The sequence below is a fragment of the Stegastes partitus genome, unplaced genomic scaffold (assembly GCF_000690725.1).
Source record: "Stegastes partitus isolate 25-593 unplaced genomic scaffold, Stegastes_partitus-1.0.2 Scaffold125, whole genome shotgun sequence".
In the NCBI taxonomy this organism is placed as follows: Eukaryota; Metazoa; Chordata; class Actinopteri; family Pomacentridae; genus Stegastes; species Stegastes partitus.
The window spans coordinates 484889-499422 of record NW_007577856.1 but is presented as its reverse complement, the minus strand read 5'-3'; positions in this window follow the sequence as shown (position 1 = coordinate 499422).

The window sequence follows — 14534 nt, the reverse complement described above, 5'->3', positions numbered from 1 at the left end:
ATAGTGTAATTTTAAAGTCAAATAAAACAAGAAATTCCCATTTATAAAAATACAGATGCTTGAAGTGGATGTTATTTACAGTTTTGGCCTCGTTTACTGTTAACATGTAAATTAATACTTTTTTTCTCCTGTGATTTCACTAAATATCTGCAATTTAACAAAACAGGGGGAATTAGTTTAAAAAAAAAAAATCTGAAAACAGCTGTGAATATCTATAAAAACAGACCTCTGGAAATATAATCAACTATCCACATGATGAGGAGTAAATGGGGAAATGGGATTTTTTGTGTGTGTGATTTGGAGGCAACAGTTCTTTAAAATATAGTGTTTATCCTCTGTACACACAGGCTCTCACCTCTGATGGAGAAGATCAGAGGAATGGGCACTATCTCTAACATTGATGTAAATCTAAACCAGCACACTGCGGTAGCTGGCTTGAAAGTAAACCTGGAGGGAAGCCTTTTAAAATTAGATCCAAACTGAAAGAATTGTGAGGAATATTGACCAGTGCCCATGACTTGTAAATACACAGCAGGAGTTTACCTCTCTTCTATTTACATTCCATGTTTGGTTATTAATCCCTCAAATGCAACAGGAAAACAAAGATTTATCAAAGCCTGGCTTGTCTTTTGATGTCCAATATCACACTTATAGAGCTTGATGACGGCAAAACCATTCATTACCAGAATGCTAACCATGACTCAGTTGACGTGGACTAACACAGTCTCCTCACTTGTTTTATCAGCTAATCTTACTGACTTTGTCTCCAGCCAGCTATTTATTGAGTCCATCTGTCTCTGTCAGTCTGTCCATCTTTTCTTCTCTAACATCCCTGCAGCCATCTAGGCTCTGCTTGAAATCCTTCAATCCCATTAGGTTTTGTATGTCTTTGCCCAGTGTCTGCCCAGAACAAGTCAAATGGAGAATTGTTGTCCTGAATCTGTCTTCTCCTTTTCTTCCAGAAACAAACAGAAGCACGAGCGACGGGCAAACCCCTTAAATATGCCTTCGCCATATAAAGGTGCTTAATGTAACATGGCATAGTAAATGAAATAGTCATTTATAATTCAGGATTAGGTTTTTAATGGGTGAGTCCCAGTCCTGTAATACAGTGCTCGCTCAATTGTTTCCAGTTTGTAAATAATGTAATGCAGTCTTGATGAGTAAAAATGGCCATGGGCCATGCAATAGTAATGAACTCTGGGAGCGGGCTCAAGCAGAACTGAAATAATTCTGTTTGAGGAGGACGGTTAAATATCCACAGCTGTCATTAGACAGATCTACGGGGATGTGCTCGGATAAAAGAATGTGTTCCTTTATTTATTCATCTCACAAACTGTCAAGTGCTCTAAAGACTTGGTAGTTTGTTTAATGTCAGGGTGCAAATGAAGTGAAAATGCTTTGAGTGAAGTTTGATACGAAGCATCATTTGCTAATGGCAGGCTCACAGAAATCTTTACTGAAGCCAATGCGCATAATTGGGCAAAAACAGGAAACCTTTTTTGATGTTTTTTTTTCCACGTATGACTCAGCACTTACAAACCTGAGCATAAAATCTTTCCTTTCAATACACGTATTGCAGGATTCCAAAATTAAAGAATAGTTTATTTCAATGGCACCACAGCAAACAGTTGATGGTTAAAACTTTGAACCTTTTTAAACAACATTTAATATTGTAATCTTCAGAAGCCCTTCATCTATTTTTTTTTTCCTCAGGTCTCAAAGGTCAAAGCAGCCTCTTGAATCAAAATCAAAACCACTACATGTACTGATTGAGCATGATGAGAAAAATGAGTGTTCCTGAAAAGGGCGCCTCAGTGTTTCCTGTTTGAATGAGAGCCTTTAGAGACATCAAGTGGTCTTTGTGGTGTGTGATGTAATTTCTGAGTAGAAAAGAAAGAAAAGAAAAAAATAACACAAACACACACATACACTCACACACAGAGAGAGAAAGAAAATCACTTTCATAGCCGATTTGGGCGTGTTCTGTGATACATCCCTGAATGAAATGAACAATTACATTCATGCTGTGTTTATGCAACTTAATTCCATGCGAGACATTAAAAAAAAATAAACAGTTTTCAATTTGGTGTGTCATTTTGACTAAGTAGCTTTAGCCCATGCATGTTTGCTCCTCCCACTGAAGTGTGCCATTCTGTTTTAAGTATAAAAATCCTTCCAAATCCCCTCGAGAAAAACAGCAGCTTAAGGAAGGTTAATGTTCACTGTCCTTGCTTCCTCCACTCTGTGTAAGATTATAATGGAGGACGTGAATCACTTTGGTCATACGAGCTGTGAGCCGTACGGACATGAGCGAAAGGGACAGCAGGTCGTGACCTATGAGCAGTGACGGAAAACGACATTTTAGTTTTTCAAGGAGGTTTTGTTCGGACAGGTGAAAGTTGCAATACATACCTTAAAGCAGCATTTGCATTATTTGACAATCACAGTTGTAATAATAATAATAATAATAATACAATATTAATAATGCAATGAAGAGACTTGTGTGGCTAATGTGTTGTTTTTACTGAAAAAAACTCATGTCATATTGGTGAAATTGAGTGTTTTTACTTTTATTTATCGACCACAACAGAAAGAAACAACCTGCCTGTCATGATTTTTGCATTATTCTCTATGACCTATAGATGTCCTTGTTCAGCAAGTGATTCTGCTCCGATCCAGTTCTAAAAAGAAGTTGCCTCTGTTTCTGAGTACAAAGTGAAAATAACATATCTATTTTCTTTAACAAGAGAGCAAACTGACATCATATCACACTCTTGTCTGAAATAAAGTCTTAAAGTTGTGTCTTTTTTTTCTGTTTCATTCTTTAAAACACTGGATGAACATGATTTGTGAGCCTTTGTTTGATTCTAATTTAGACTTTATAGCCTTTCTTCTGGATTTCTAAATGAAGACGTGTTGCAGAGGAGAACCTTTTGGAAGCCGCAGTGCAGACTCGTCTCCTCTGTAGCCTCGACAGAGGTTTCTGTAATTCAGCATCTGAGACACAAGTTGATCCAAGAAAAGCACAAGCGATGTCTCACTCTGACTCACGCCTTATAAAAACAAAAATATGTATTATCATAATCCCTGCTTTCTGTGTTTTACACGAATCAATCCAGACTGCTTGTAACAGATTTAACTTGCAGGTATGATTAGTGATCGTGATTATTCATTATTTTTTTTACTGCAGCTCAGCAGATTGCTATTAAGCTAATTTTTAAGAAAACATCCTCAATGACTTAAAAGTCTCGTATTATTGTGCTTACATTTTGTCAAATTACCTTAAAACAAATGTTTTTTGATTGTTTTACACCCCACAATATTTTTTGAACTGTCCAAAGTAATCATTGAAGAAACAAAATGAAAACAAACATTGTATTCTGATGGCCAATATGACAAAATGATGATTTTATATTCCTTACGTGGAACTGAACAGAACCTGTAGCACTAGTTTCTCCTCAACGCAGGTGTTTTGGTGCATTTCAGAAATCATTCTCCACCCTCAAATATGCACATTTCATATATATAAATCCTCTGCCAAGGCTGAAATGTCTATAAACCCACATTTAGAGGAGTAAATATGCAGTATGTAAGGCTTTTGGATCTATGAATCACAAAGGTAAAAGACTGTCAGCTCCGGTGCTGCAGTGCCTAGATCTTAACGAGTGAGGAGACAAGAGGAATGTGGAGCAGACGTGGGTGGTATTTAAAACTACATATAAATAAATAAAAGGTGAAAATAAATAAATAAATCCTACCTACATCAGTGAGCTGATAGCTATCTCTTGTGAGATGAATCCAAATAGAGCAAATGGAGGACAAGCTGCTTAATTTTCTTGGTTTAGCCTTGAATCTTTACACGCTTCTACTGAGCCCCGATACATTTCTATTCCACGCATGTTTACATATCTGTAACCTGGTTGAGTTATCACTACACAGAGTCTGATTAGACCCGTGACTCATTTAGGAGTCACGGGTTTACCTACAGTGTGTCTCATTCATACAAAGCAAGGTTTTAAGCGCTATCACCTTCACAGATATTTAAATTTCTTTTTCCCTCATCACTTTAGAGAATGGATACTATGAAAGCCGACCATAAAAGAGCACTTTCCAGCTTATTATTCAAATTGAGCTTTCAAAAAATATAAAAGGATCCCAAAAGAATGGCATTTCAAAGCTGCTATTGCCTGCAACTCCTACAAGAACAGGAAAGAGCATTTTCATTGTCCATGTTCAGGAGTTACAGAGACTTTTCTCCTCAGACGTGAATAACGTAAGCTGGTATTCACCTGTATGGCTCAAATAAATGTGCCGTGCTGAAAAGGTGGGAGTAACAGCAGCTGGTGGAAGAATATTTTCACGAACAAGTGTCACATTAGCGCCACACAAAGCAACTCTAAAGGGCCGTCTAATAATGAATTCTTTCTGAGATAATCAAATCTTGTTTTTGCAACTTCTCTATTAAAGCTGCTCTCTGAATGGTTTTGAATATACCGCACGCAAAGTGAATAATAAAGTCAGCGAAACGTCTAATAAAAGGAGAGGAAAAAGGTTAAGGATATTTGAGTAGGTCTATTTTCCTCTGCCTCACTCGCTACCTCTTTCTGTCTTACACGATGGACAGAAAGGAGCACATCCGAAGTTTTGTCCAGCCCGGGGTTCTTAGATTTCCTTTCATCCACCACCATTGTCCACCCCTCCCGATCCTTTCTTAACCAATCCGCTCACACCACATTGTGCCTCAGAATTTCACCCACATATCTCGCAGAGTCTCCAATAAATCTTTTACCTCGCTGGACAAGGTGTGATCTTACAGAGAAGCAAATATGAGGACAAACCAGAGGAGGCTGGAACATATTGGCAACACTGCTATTTTGTGTAGACCGGTTTTGATTAAAGCTATTCCTCGTTGTTTACTGCAATTAATCAACTGCATTCGGAACGGATCACAAGCAAAAGGTGTCGCTCATAGAGAAGAACCCGCACAGAATGATCATCCGATTCTGCGGTTTCAGCTAAAGAGAGTGTTTTAGTATTTTTAGCTCATTCTTCAGGTTTTCTGGCCTGCACCGTCACTGCTTTCATTGTCATTTTCAGCCACGCCAGCTAGATTTAAAAACACAGTGATTCCTGCTACCCGCCCAGCATTTACCGGCTGATAGACAACATTAGCGGCTTGTTGGTGAAACACAGCGTTCTGCTAAAGAGCCGGATTTCTCTTAAGAGTCGATGGTGACCAAATGCAGAACCAAAACATGGGGAAGATTATTCACCAGTGAGTCGACTGAACCCAAGTTTAAATAAATGCTAACGCTGCCTAAACAAGTTATTCATTCATACGTCTTTCATTATTTGTCTTTCATCCCTCTAGTTTTTCTTATGTGTGGCACGCAATAGATGTGGAAGTTTGCCTGCAAGCTCCAGAAGAAAGCAGGCATGTAAAATATTGATCACACCCCCCCATCGTTCATTCCAGACCGGTCAAGCTGACAGTGTTACAACCATCCTCGGCCTCCTCTGTGTCTTCCCATAGGAAACTTCTCTTTCTGGTTGCTCAACTCCTCGCAGCGGGACAATATGCGGGGTCAGCAACACAGCAGCGCCCGTGGAGCTGGCAGAGATTCAAAGTATGGTCGGGGACACTTCAGTGGCACTTGGGTCGCAACAGGGCACAAACCTTGGTTCTCCACCTGTCTTTGTTCGCCATGTCACCTGCTGCTGTGCAATGCAGACTCTACTGGTTTACTCACTGCATTATTTATGTATTAGAAATGTTGTTTTATCATTCTGTTTTAATTGTCATACCTCATTGGTCCAGTCATCTTAGCAATACGAGGATTCTATTTCTAATGTCTTTTCAAACTAGGTTCTCACTAAGTTCCAGCTGCTACAACCAATCAGTGCTCAGAGTGTTCAGAAGAGGACCAATCAGGTGCCACTTCATAGCTCTGTCACTGAGGCTAAAGGTGCTAAAAAGTAGCGGCGGTCAGTTTTGAAACACTTCATTGTGAATGGCACTGTATCATCAAATAACACACCAAGTTAGCTAATTATTTCCCTCAAATCTCAATTTAAAGTTGTTTTGTATGTGCCTCAGTATTTTATGACTTGTTTCAGCCATTAATTTTTTGATTTTCTATATAATTCCAAAGATGAGTTCTCTGTATCTGTTTTGCAGCCTGTAATCAACCCATTAAAAGCACAGTATGTAGTATTTGCCATTAAAGGGGACAAAAAGGACTTCTGATGAAAACTAGCTTAATTTAGCTAACTCAGGCACGTTTACATTGTACAATGATTAATGTGCATTGTCCCTTGTCAAATAAATAAATACAATAAATTAAAAAATGGGTTCTCTATATCAAAACATTGGTCCAACAGGAGCCACGCACATTAAAAATACTCTTCTCTGCACTTTACAGCTAATTTTACACTGAGTCTCTTTACTGCTGTCTTTACTCTGCACATTATTTATTTTGATAGTATTTATGTAAATATTGTTTATATAAGATGTACATAATCTTTACTCTTATTCTTCATTATTCTTCACATTCATAACTGTACATAACATTTATTTTTGACAATTGCTTATTTGATGTATCTGATATCGCACAAAAGTGTGACTGTACAATGACAATAAAGACTTAAATTAAAAGATGTATTTGATTACATTGTGAGCATTATTGTCTTCACCACCATTAAAAATATAAATCTAGCTGACATGACTCATGTTCAAATCATGTTCACGGACGAGGTAACGTGTGAACATTTTATTGACGTTACATCTAGTTACATACATATTCATGTTACGTAATTAAATTTTAATGAAATACCTGTAAGTAGTGTTATCTGATGAAATGTTAATTAGGGACTTACTATTAAAGGAGTCGACTACCCACACAGCTACAGTAACTGGTGCTGGTGAGTGAATGTGTTGAATTCAAAACGTTCCCACAATGTTACATGACAGCAAATGGAAAACATTTTCACTGCAACAATCAGTTTTGAGAAGGTTACAGTGTTACCACCAAGCATTTTTAGAAAACTTGTAGTTGTCCTACCTTTAAGGAGAACATTCCGGGAACGAAGGCAAAACTTTCCACTGAAAACACAAGCAAAACTTTTTCTTAAAACATTTTTAAACCACAACATTTTTAGGCGTTGAATGCTTCTCCTCTCTTTTGCCAAATAAAAGGTACTTCTTTGTATCCAAACAACTCTATTTTCATTTTATCTGACCAGAGGATTGATGACCCGAAGCTTTCTTCTTTGTGCAGGTGAGCTTTTGCAAAGACTAGGCGAGCTTTGGTGTTTCCATCTTGTCGAAGGAGTCCTCCTTAGAGTGTCTCTATTGAGCTGTTGGTACCAGAACTGCCCAGATTGATCAGGATGGCCTCGGTTCTTGCATTACCATTCTTGGCAGCACAGAGGTCACTTTTGGCTTCCCTCCATGTCCTTTGAGATTTTTCACAGTGAGGAACACCTTGTTTTTTTTTTTTGATTATGCTTCGCACTGTGGCCACTGGCACTCGAAAACGCTTGGCTTTTTAGCCTTCCTCAGTCTTGTCTGCTCCCTCTCAGTGATGGACCCTAATAGCGTGCTCACTGAGCTGTTTGGTTTTAGCCGGGACCTGCAACTGACAAGAGAACTACTGAATCAGCTGTTCTCAGTTTATATCATACTAGGATGTTTTAGAAAATGGTGGAAATACTGCATTTTCTTAAATAAATTGTATGGATAATTTTGGACCACTAACTGTAACATGTTTTAATGACAATACAGAAACAACTAAATGCATCTGTGACACAATATCTAAGCATCTTTTGTCTCTTGTTCATGTTATCTGGAATGGGTTGGATGAATTTGAGAGAATGCAAGTAGACAAGTCAAAAAAAATAACATTGTTGTGATGGTTTTTAGACATTTTAATGCATAAATGTTACATATTCACCCTTTTAAAGTATTTAGGCCAATTTACAGTGAATTTAGTGTTGCTGAAACTTGTTTTACCAAGATCAAAATAGATTAGATTAGATTAGATTAGATTAGCTTAGATTGTACTTTACTCATCACCACAAATGGGGAAAAAATAGGTATAAAAAAAAAGAAGACAAATGAAAATGTAACTTTAAATAGGAAGAGCATTGTCACAAAATACACAAACTTAATGAAAACGTTTGAAAAATGTGACACATTGGTCCAAGAATTTTGCTGGATCCAGTATTCCAATTCTGCCCTGGTGACACGATGTGACTTCCATGTCTCCTGCTCTTTTTCATTTTAAACTGATGCTTAAAGAAGAATCCCCACCACCTGACTGTATCTTTGTTCTGGTGTAAGTTTCCCAGCAGGAGTGCTATGCAGAGAGCTGCTCTTGTATTTGTTCAGGTGTGGTGATAGACATCCAGTGAGAGCAAAGCAGAAGAGGGAAATAATAGGCCATATTCATCCAGCTGACACTGGGCTCCTTGGGAACAGGAAAAAGCAACCTAATTATAGGAGAAGATTCAGAATGTCATGCTGTTGTTATATGTAAGCTCATTGAATCATGATTCAGACATGAGGATGTTCATTTATATTTGGCTGCAGAAAGGCATAATTAGAAAAAAGCTTTTCACAGCAGAAACACGGTTTGACGTTCTCATAATGCACATTTGCTGCTTGCTTTCTTTCAATTTTGTAAGTAAAAATAATCCTAAACATGTTAATATCAACCCCTTCAATGATGCTCACTCCATAAGCTGGATATTTAGTAAGGTATTTCAGTCATTACTGAAAGACTTACAATGAGAAAGCAGCTAAAAGCACCTCAAACAAAAGCAACCACTTTCTACCTTCCTCTTCCTTCCTGTTACTCATCTTTGTCACTAACAACCCTGCTAATCCTTTGACCTGTGCAGAGCTACGTCAGTCGCTGTGCCGCAGGAATCCAAGGTATTCTCCACGGTACCAGCTGGTGCACCACTTGTGCCTGTTTGATCCTTTGGCAGACTCCCCATCCTGTTTAAAGTATATTTTTAGGTTATTAGAAAAATCTAGGAGTGATGTTGCCCACAGTAATGTTGGGGAGATGTGTCATCTTGCTTCTGCTAGTTGTCGTGTCACTTCTCATTAGTTTCTTCCAAAAATGTTTGCGGAGTCAAACACATGCTTCGGGGTCATGGGAAGGATTTGCCTGGTCAAGCTGTGTTATTTGTGTGTGTTCCTGGTCACACCTTAGTGGGTGGCCGATATTCATATGCTACAAGCTGAGACAGTTTGTTGTCATTCAAGAATTACTTTTGCATGACTTAATGCTAAGTAAAGTAAAAACAGAAAATGCACTTACTTGCATTCTTCAGAGTTAGATGGGTGGACTCTCATATCTGTCGATTTAATACAAACGTAAAGCAGTTAGCTTCGGGTGAAAACTGTAAATGGAGAAACAGCTACCATGGCTCTTTCTCTAACAAAATCAACCAGGCCCCACATTTATTCAATTAACACCTTACATTCTGTTTGATTAGCACGTTATGACACAACTTGGATAGCTGCTCTTTTGCTTCCTGTCTTTATACTCAACTCATCTAACTGGGTCTGGGTTCATATTTAGTGTACAGACAGTTTTCTCTGCAAGAAGGTGGAGAAGCAGAATTCCTAAAATGTCTAAAACTATGCTTTTATGCTGAGGATAATGATGGGGCTTGGGGCTCCTCCAGTCCTTTTAACTCAATGGGAGCCGCCTCAAGTGTTTAAGATCACCTCAGCAATTGTTAAATTCTATTTTCGAGTGTGTTCTAATCAGAACATAGCAAAATATTTTATATTGAAATCTATCTGATACACACTGACCCCCCCCTCCCTCTCCTTAGGCATGTTTGGTTCCTTCCATCTGGAGAGGTGTTTGGTAGCATCAGTGGAGGCCATGTTGGATTGTTGTTAAATGTGGTGTCACCACACTGTGAGCTATGAATAACCAGTCTCACCTCAAACCATTAAAAACAGCATGACATAAATGAATACATTTCTATTTAAAGTATCTCTGTTTGAAGCGAGCTTTGGGGGCATCGCAAATATGGTTCTGATTAACTTCTAATCAACATGCCTTATATTTTATTGCTTTACTGTCGCTCCTTTTTAGTCAACCAATTACATATTAGATGGCGTGTGACCGGTTGTCCTGGTAACCCAGAAAATGGGGGAGAAAGGAACATATTTATACCCAAACCATGATGTTTAGTGAAACCTAACCAAATTGTGTTTGCGTCTAAACCTAGCGAAATTGTGAGTGAAAAACAAAAGTAAACAATGAGTGAAAAATTCAACGAATGTCAGAGACTAATAGTCCCGCCTGAGACACGAAACCCAGAGTCTTCAAGGTGAAAGATTTTCCTTATGCGTCATAGTCTAAACTTTCAAGGAGAAATTGGGTTTCTTTTAAAAGATAAATAAGGATGCAGTTATGCTGGATAGGAATGTCATTAAAAAAAAAACAAACTGTTGGCTAACTAACCTGTTGTCACACCTGAGAAGAACATTTTTCCACAAGCATCTGGTTCTTTTAATGTTGCAATAAAGGCGAGTGGAGAACAAATATATTGACTTATCTGAGAACCTAATCTATTTTGCCAGTAAGTCAATTGCTTTAAACCCAAGTGCAATTCATTCATACATTTTTGTTCTCAGCATCCTTGTGTTTTTCTGTTTTTCTTATATATATTGTGTATATATAATGTATATACCTCGCCTCTTTCATTTATAGTTGTGGCACTAAGAAAGGATATTCTATTCTATTTTAAATATCTATGATAAATGTAAACATTTTAACTGATTCGAGGACTTATCGCTTCATTATCTGACTAAATGCTGTTTACATGAAATTTGCATCCGTGATACGATTTGTTCCGGAGCACGTGAATGCAAAACAGATCCTCACAGACACAACAGTCATGATCCAGCTTCTCTAATTCAAAAGGGTGGAAGCTTTTAAAACATTGTCTTGCAAGGTGAGTCAGTCTTGAACAAATGCAGCTGAAAATGAGATGAAGAGAGTTGAAGCTACCCAGAAGGACAGAATTTAGCTTTTGAAATCTGTTAAGGTTAAATTATTTTGAGTGAACCACCTTGAAAGAGTCACGTCTTTGCACTTGGCCACTTTTGTTATTCAGAAAAAGCAGCTTGTTTTCAATAATGGATTAAGACGTGCACCTGGCGATCTCTGCTGATCATTTTTTACAGTAAGAAAGTACAGATTCCAGGCATTCTTTCTGTTTTCTGTGAGAAAGAGTTTGTCGGTAAAGATTGATAGGGAGATATTTTACTGATTCTTTGCCTTCTCCGTCTTCTTCTTTCCATTTTTCCTCCCTCTGTGTTTCCTTTCTCTCCTCCACTGTGCCTCGCTCTCTGTCTCTCTTTCAGACTCACTGCCTTGGAATTCTCGCTGTGTTCCTGCTGTGGTATTATGGCACCTCATTCACATTACCTGGTGTCACAGTCTTGACTTCCCTTCCCTTTGTTAATCGGCAGTAAACAACATGGCTGTCTGGGGACTCTGCATGGTGTAGGGACATATTTTTACCCCAGCAAGAAAAAAACAACAACAACAACAACAAAAATGAAGAAAAAAAACCCAACAACAACACATGATTAAAGATGATGGCACTCATATTCCGCACTGTGCGCACTGATAAAAGCTGCTCAAACATGCCCGTGACAGGTTAAAGCAATGCACACAACTAATTGATGCTGCCTCAAAATCTCGCCGCAGTATCAGGAACATTTGGCAGACTCGCATTGTTAGCGCGCGTTTTATTCTCATGGGCGTAAAACCAGATTTCATTTATGTTATAATACTTTTAGTCAAACAACAGCTTCTGTTTAGTACCTGCCTGAAAACAATGAAAAGAGATTAGGCGTTAATTTCCATTTGATATTGTCGTGATTCATACCATTCAGTTGAGCAAATATTTTCTTTTGCTGTTTAAATCAGACTCCTGTCAACCCCTATTTGCAAGACTTCGTTTTTAATTACACGAAATTGTGACATTTATCTGGATTGTGCATCAACTCGAGGACAACATTATTTGCAGAAAAAAGAAAACCTCACAGACACAGATTAACAACTTGAGGGACAAAGGTATTGGTGTTTGAGATATAAATGATCCCGCTAATGATTCTTGAACACGGTCGGGTCATTCAATACTAACTGAGGAGCAGCGCTACAGACGAAAAGATCCGCGGTTGCCTTGCCAGTGTAAAAAAAATGAACCGGACACAAGAATAAAACAGAAACATTCGCAATCTTTCCAAATATGCTTCAGCGTGATACATATTGCATGTTTTTATAACATAAAAACATGTTTGCTGCTCTCAGATAAAGATCAATAAACCTCAAATAGTTCCCAGAATCCCATAAACCGCACAATCATAAAGCCTAATCCCAATATAAATATTTTCTCGCAAGCAAACCCTACGGCACATCCTTCACATGCAGCAGAGGTGTGTGTGTGTGTCTGTGTGTGTGTGTCTGTGTGTGTGTGTATGTGTGTCTGTGTGTTGTGAGAGCCCTTTCAGCTGATTAAATATGTGAATATTTAAAAATGACAATTCTCAGCACAGCTGCAGATAGTCGGCAGGTCTGTTCCTGAGGGAACCGGCAAGCTGTTCCTCTTGCATTCAGCACCACGCGCCGTGCTGCACGAGGAGGCTCCAGCGCCATTGGAGGGGACTCCATGTCATTTGTAGAATCAGATTTTTCCCCATAAATACAGAGCACTTGGCACGTTCCATATACAAAAAAGGTCCATGCACGAACCCAGAAGGGCTGTGGAGTGTTTGGCTTTCAATTAGCTTTTCCCTCCCTTCCCTGGATCCACCATTTGCTTCTGTTTGACTGCGGCGTAGCGGCCTTGGCTTGCTCTGCTGTGATCATCTGTGGGGGGAAGCAAACTGGTGACACACTTAGTCTGCATGCAAACATGTAGTTTTTATCAGATCTGTTTGAGTGGGATGCAAGAGATAGAAGCTGCTTGAGCAGAGGAGGAAGGTGCACTGTCTCAGCATGAGGGGTCAGGGACTTTCTTCTCGTATAGTCCACTCACAGCAGTTAGAAAGGAAAGCAAAGATTTTATGATTTGATAACTTGTGCAAACGCCTTTAACCTCACGTGAATTAAATGAACCTTCCTGCTCCTGGCCATTTATTTGTTGCAGATAAAAGCCATTGTGTCAAGCATGCCTTTGCTGTCTTTTACTATCACTCGTAGAAATGATGGAAACCTTGCCCCGAGCACGTCGTTTTGAATCTCCAGAGCAAGAAAACAGACAGATGTCATTTACATTACAACAAATATAGCCTGGATGTTTACCTGGCTATGGAGGACATGGAGAGAGGCTAACAATGTCAGAGCGTAAAATTTCCACTTCTCTACACTGATGTTACCCCGTGTGTACTGTGGTGTGTAGACATTTTGATGCACGTCAACGAAAAAGAAACAAAATAAATGTGCTCAGTAAGAGATGAAGGATATAGTGGGATTAATCCCAGCATTATGAATAGTAGCAGTATGAACATCTGACTGAGTTTGTCAAAATAATGACTACCTTTAGAGGCTTTAGAGTATTTTCATCTTTGTTGTGTTGCATTTGCTTCTTGCTGGATAACAAGTTGTTTATGTATTTATTTATTAAAACCACCTACCTAGTATTCTAGGTAGGTACACTTTGTGTCACCCAAATGAATCTTGATCCATTAAGGGACAGATAAAGGACCCCTGAGAAGTCCAACAGTGGCGAGTGCCTTTGGCTCTTTGTCGTGTTCCTCGAGTCATTGCCGGTTCTGCGGAATGTGGATGTGAATGCAAAGGTGGAGGCTGCTGCTGTAAGGGAAGTGCCGTTGCCAGCAGGTGTGTGTGTGTGCCTGGACTGCAGCGGTGTTTAGACGGGTGGTACAGTTCAAAGTAACATTCACATCAATGCCAGGATCAATGGCTCCCAGCAGGAAATAACATTGTAGCAAGAGATCAATGCTATTCACTTCACCTGTCAGTGGTTTTAATGTTGTGGATGCTCCTTTGTGTGGACATATATATATATTCATGTATGTGGGTGTAGATAGTGTGGGTTTATTTATTATTGCATGAGTGTGGCCCAGTCATATTTTATATCATTCTATTTGTGTCAAACAATCAGTAACAATAATGCAACACTTTATGAAAAGCATCTGTAACAGCCTATATCAGTCACTCTGTACAACATATATTTGTCATGGTCTGGGTCTGATTAAGGGTTTGCTTCCTCCCTTTGTGTGTGTTCCCTCTTTTTTGATTGTTTGCCCCGCCCTCCCTGGTTTCACCTGAGTCTCATCACCCAATCAGTCCCTGTGTGTACGTTTAGTTTTGTCTCTCTCTCTTTTAGTTGCCAGTTTGTCTGTTTACCTGCCTGTTTGCCACCTGTGCTTCCTGTGTCCTAGTGATTTTTGGATTCCATGTCATTGGATTAGTTTTCTTCAGTTATGGACCTTGCCTGAGTTAATTCCTGGATCTCCGGCCGCT